The following is a 6,124-nucleotide window of genomic DNA, read 5'->3' as shown; positions in this document are numbered from 1 at the left end:
CTACATATTGGATTCAGTGGTGTTTCCCTGCTGTAATATGTTTCCAAGCATGGGGAGGAGGGGAGTTGCTGGCACTTCCCTAGTGTAATGATTCCTTACATCCGAACCCTCAGCTTCCCTCTGGGGCTTAAGGTTTCAGGGTTTCAGGATTGTTCCTGCAGACATAGCATCGGCTGCACTTTGTTCTTAACCTCCCTTTCTATAAGGATCACGTGTTGGCTTGCACCCAAACCACCACTACAAAGGACTAAGAAGGAAACAAAACGACTGTGACATATTTTAAATGTTTTCCCAAACATAAAACCCACCCAAAAGAAGTTATATAATTTTTTTTTTTTTTTTTTTTTTTTTTTTTTTGGAGCCTGAAACACATTAAGCTTATACAACACTGGATCACTGTATTTAAAGTAATGTTTGGTCACCTACAATGCATGCGTGGCTTTAAATCAAATGCCCTATGTTAGTGCTTGCATATTACAAAAAAGGATCCTTTTTGACAACAGTCATAGTGTATAGAGCTTGTGCGTGTTGTACTATACAATCCTTTTGCATTTTGCAAAATTTATCTCCATTGATTGCAATGGTTTTATCTGCCCCATGCCCCTGTCCTGTGTATCCTTTCTAAGAGGAGACATGTGATTTAGGATTTACTGTGTTTGTACTTATTATCTGCAGACATACCTCTCAAATACCATGAATTTACTTTTCAGCGTAATTTACTAATTTGTGAAATACAAATTAGACTGAAATGATGCAAAATTCAAAAGTAGAGGCTACACTGTTCAAGCATTATTTGGGTGAACATAGCAGACCTGGATCACAGTGCAGCACGGTTGTCAGTGTTAATTTAAGCTTACATTTTAAAATCACCACTGGTGGTGTTTATTTCCAGTAAACACATATCACACTTTATTCACACTACTCTGTAGGTAACAGCTCTTTGTAGAAGAATAAAAAGTCCATTAAAAAGTCATGCTTTCATAACTATTACAAGCCCAATAATAAAATAATTTGTTTGCCATGAGAAAAGATTGTGGAAGTTGTCAGTCTGTAATCCTGAGAGCTGCTGGTGGTGCAGTGGCACAATTATCTTTTATTCAGTGTTATCTCTGTAATTACAATGATGTGTAATACTTTGGGCTCCCCATTTTCTGCAAAGGAAGAGTGCATGAACTCCTCAGTGTTTTCAAATTGTTAAAGCTGCTTGTTTCAGACTCAAAATGGATTTACATTCATTTGGCTGGAGTATGTTGGAAATAGCTGTTACCAGTGACTAGGTAAATACCTGGAAGGCTCTGCAAGAGTACAATGGATTATTCATTCTGCTCCGCTGCTTCTTATCTTTTAAAGGAGTCACAGTGTTGGCTTTGATACAGAACTTGATTTCCAAATCCACAGGCCATATGTGCCTGTTTTTTTGTTTTTCTTCTTATGAAGGCAAACGATTCAGGGCAATGCTCTTGATTTAGAAGCTGCTTCATGCATCTGTGATCCACAGTTATGTTGACCTCTGACTTTGTTAACATGAACATTAATCCACACCTCACCATGTGTCTCATTTTGCTTGCATTGTGGTATAACATCCAGTTAATGTATGCAAATTAATTCTGTTTGCAAGTTGCACATTTATACAAATGATTGTACTTTTATATTTATGTAATTAAAAGTAAAACCTAGATGAGACAAGGAAGAGTTCCATTAAACACTGATATTTACTGACTTCATCTGTTTTTTGTTTTTTTTTATTATTCTGTTATAATATTGTGAAATCAAATGTATAAACACAATATAACATGATAATAAGAGGTAATAAGTTAGTGAATAACAGATTTTTCAACAAATAATTTAGCTTATTGCCACTTTTTGTTTTGCTATCTTTTTTAAATTCATAACCAGAACCAAATACATTTATTTTCACATCTAAATGTAGTCGTGCATTTAAGAAAAGTACAAAGTTGATGGGGCAGTATTATCTGGGATGGACCTCAAACATTGTTGCAAATGTAGACATCTAATGATTTCACAGCCTGGAAAGTTTGGTCTGTTATGTTTTGTTTTTGTTTTAAACCCCGATCATCATTTTGCAGTGTAGAACAGTGTAGCTGTTGTAAGACTGCTTTGGATAATAACTCTGATATGGCATAATGGAAGATAAAGTTCTGTAATGATCCTTTTGGAGTCTTGTCAGTAAGCCGTCCAGACAGCAGCACAGATTCTAGGAAGCCACCGTGGACTGCCAAGAATCAGCTGCTAAGCCTCATAAAACCAAAATTTACTATTTTCTGTGGAGCTAAAATATGTTAAGTAGTGGGCTTATAAGGAAGATTTTAATAACTTCACATACAGTCTGGAAAGCTGCTTCAACTTTTCTTTCATCCCATCATTCCCCTGATGGTAGTGAATACATGTTTCTTTTTATATCTCCTCTTTTTTAAATTCTACTTTTGGGGAGATTTGGTTTTACAACCTTCCAAATCCAAAGCTGATTCATCTACCTATTAGAGCGAATGAACAGAGTTCTTCATGCCATCTTATAAGAAACTGTAAAAAAGATTAGTAAAACCTTGGTGAAAAGTTTGATTACAAGGTTGTTTCACAGAATTCTGTGAGCATTCACTGTATACATTCAAGCAATACTGCAAGGTGGCTATTAAGCTGCAGAAATGACAAGAGGAGAAACATCGAGTACCTTTCTAGTGTTCATTTGCTTATTTTAACAGCAGTTGTGCGTTTTTTTATCCCTCATGGATGAGCTAAACAAATTTCTTAGAAAAAAAAGGGCTCCTGCAGACATCCACTAAAGGGTCTTTGATTGTGTTCATAAAAGCTGATTAAATAGTATGTTAACAGTAGTTCTCTCTGTGCAACTTTAATAAATAAATTTCCTTTTGCCCTATTCTGCTAGAACACATATGGCCCACTGAGCGGACCATGAAACAGCTTGGCTCTTCAGTAATGGCTTGATCAGGATGTTAGGCATAAAGGAGATCCTGTAATTGCATTCATTATTGAGATGAACCTGATCCTAGCAAATTATGCTGAAAAACAGCATACATTATTTCACTGCACAGGGGTTGCAGAGTCTGAGTAGAGGAAATGTACCACAATGTCCGAGCTCAGCAGCAATTTTGTTTTTAGAAGCCTTGTTTCTCCTGCACGGACACAGAAATCAGGCGCTGAAGCAGCAAACACCCACTTAAAACAACTCCAGTTTGCAGTCTCCTTATGCTCCACCACAACTGGACCACACACACTCACTGGAATATTGGCACATTATGCAAAAATGTAAAAATATCCAACTTTACAGCAGCATCTCAATTTGTACAATGTCAGGGAGAGAAAGAGATCCTTCATTTTATTGTTTCTTGGTTTTCCAGCTTATCAGATACACAAATAAACCTCTGTGTCACACCTCTGTGTTCTCAGTGTGAACAGCGAGCTTATTCCACAGAGAGACGGGACTGCAGTTAAACCTCCTGCAGCAGGCAAGTGTTTCCTCTGGGTTTCAGCTGGTGTCACTTACATGTGCCTCAGCTCTTTCACTGCGGCACTGAACCCCTGTCGTTCACCAAAGACCATTCACACGCTTTCTCTGCCACTCGTCATGTTAACTAAATACAAAATATTTAATATCTCTCAGCAAACGTTCCTTAAAAAACCATTACTTTCATAAACATTCAGGTAAAATATTATTTATATTCATTTAACATTGTCACAAGGGATAAACTGAAAAGCTTTTGATTGTCAATAGTTTTATCTGAGTCAAATTTAATACATTTTCTAATCAGTCTCTTGGAAAGTGACAGATTTTAATACAGTTTTGTGCCAAAATTGAATAAAAAATAAATAAATCAGGTGGTAAAGGATAATTGAAACCTGTGTACTCTTCTATAGTTAAGGATCACATGTCATGAACTATTATTTTGATGCATTTTTGTATGGCATCCAAATATACCTAGAAATAGTTTTCATATTATTTCATAACAAAAATAGCTGCACTTTATTTTATGAGTGGTTTGATGCTTCATTTAAAAAAATGTGGGCACTGTTGTTTATTTAAAGTCAATCTAAAATTCACCATCTGGGATCTGTGTCTGCAACACCAAATGGGTTTTTATCTGCAGCTAAAAATAAATCCTGCCAAATTAAACCAGCTTGCTAAAAAATCTTAGAGCCCAGTTATTTTAGCAAATCCTTTCTCTTGACAAAAAGAAAACAATAATAAAATTTAAGAAACGTCAACCACAAATGTATTATTTTCATTTAATTGAAAATAGTAGAAAGATGAGTCATAGAAAAAACTGAGAGTGGAAAAGCAGTGTGCTGTAGAAGGAAAATCCCTGGTGAAATATCTCACAACTAATTAGGTTAATTAGCAACAAGTCAGTAACATGAACAAGGACAAAAAGAGCAACTCATTTGATTCAGATGTACAGAGAAAGTGATCTACATTGAAAAAGACTGTATAAAGAAAAGCTCAGCAATATAGGAATGTTTCCTGAAATAGATCTGAAAATAATCTGTGGGTGAAATCAGGGGAGAAAAACATAAACAATATAACTTCATTAAAATAAAATAAAAAAATACAGAATGTCAGTTGGACTCAGAATTAGCTTTTAAAAACAGTAAAAGCAAAGAAATTTGTATTTGTTCAGTTATTTCTCCTCTTTAATAATTATGTATTGGTGTTATATTACACATATTTGGAACGCTTGATTATTCACCTTTACAACAAGGTATAACTTGTAGGTTTCCTTCCATCTTTGAGCATCTTTCTAATGCTGGTCACCAGCTTGGACACATTTTACTGTAGGATAGCATCCCATTCCACAACCAGGAGTTGTTGAAGGTCAACCAGTGCAGTTGTGCTGGTCCCTCTAGTTAGTCACTCAACAAGTGTTCAATTAGTTTAACTGGTCTGAATTCACAACAGACCATTTCATCCTGTCCTCTCCTGGCTCTGGTGGGTGAGAGAGCTGTCATCCCGGAGGATGGAGTTAGGTCCCAGATTCTGGAGATATGGGATCACCACTGGCTCCAAAATCTTGTTCTAATATGTCTGTCTATCATTCAGGCGCCAGTCATACATCTATGACTGGTACACACCTGGGTTCACCTGAATCTCAAAACAAGAGTGAATACCAACAGGAGAATTTTACAAAGGATTTTAGTACTTTTTTTAGTGGGCACTACCCACATGTTAACTGTAGCTGTTTCTACAGATGCACAATCATTACAAGTTATACCTTGTTGTAATCAGGCTTTCCAAAGATATACAATACAACATCTACTGGTATTATTAAAGAGGAATAAATAAATAAAAAAAACAGATTTCCTTACTTAATATGCTAAGTTCACATTTTAGGAAATAATTTAAAAGAAGTCTCTGACTCTGGAACATTTAAAAGTCTTGGGCTCAAGGATATTAGTCTGCATACAGGCTCCAGTGATACTAGAAGGTCAGACTGATGACTAGCTAAGAAACAATGAAAGACCTTCAAAGTAAATAATAAATTCTAAAACATACTGGGAGGTTAAAAACAGGTGTTTGTTCTTGTTGAAAGTCTAGCACCTGAGTGGAACTGGGACCAGTTATTTGGTTTACTTGTAGACACAAGGGAAAGGGTTGTTAGCTGTGACACAAGGAAATTAATGTTTTAACTCTAATACAATCTGGAATAAGCAAATTATTATATTCTGATTCTGTATATGCTTTACAGCTTCCAAACATATTTAAAATAATAATAATATTAATTACTTCAGTTGCAAGTGTTTCAATACAATATTCATGAAGTAATATATTTTTCCACATTATCTCTTAACCTTATTACCTCCTCTAATATATTTGTCTTTTGAGTTGTCCTCTGTTTCATCAATCTGTTTGAAAAGAGCCCTTAACTCTAATAATGTCTGAAGAAATCAGGAGTATTTCTTAATCATGAAAATAAAAAGCCATAGTGGAAATGGATCACTTACATGAAGAGGATCTGAGCAGTCTAAATGATGAGGCAATTACCTATAACATCAGCTTTTTCAATTACCACTGGCGGGGAGGGAGAAGGAAGGAGGGGGTCAAGAGATAAGGGAAATTCACCAGTTCAGCTAATGGAGTTTAATATGATCC

This window comes from Melanotaenia boesemani, chromosome 16 (genome assembly GCF_017639745.1).
Source record: "Melanotaenia boesemani isolate fMelBoe1 chromosome 16, fMelBoe1.pri, whole genome shotgun sequence".
NCBI lineage: Eukaryota > Metazoa > Chordata > Actinopteri > Atheriniformes > Melanotaeniidae > Melanotaenia > Melanotaenia boesemani.
Note: the sequence above shows the minus strand (reverse complement) of the source record.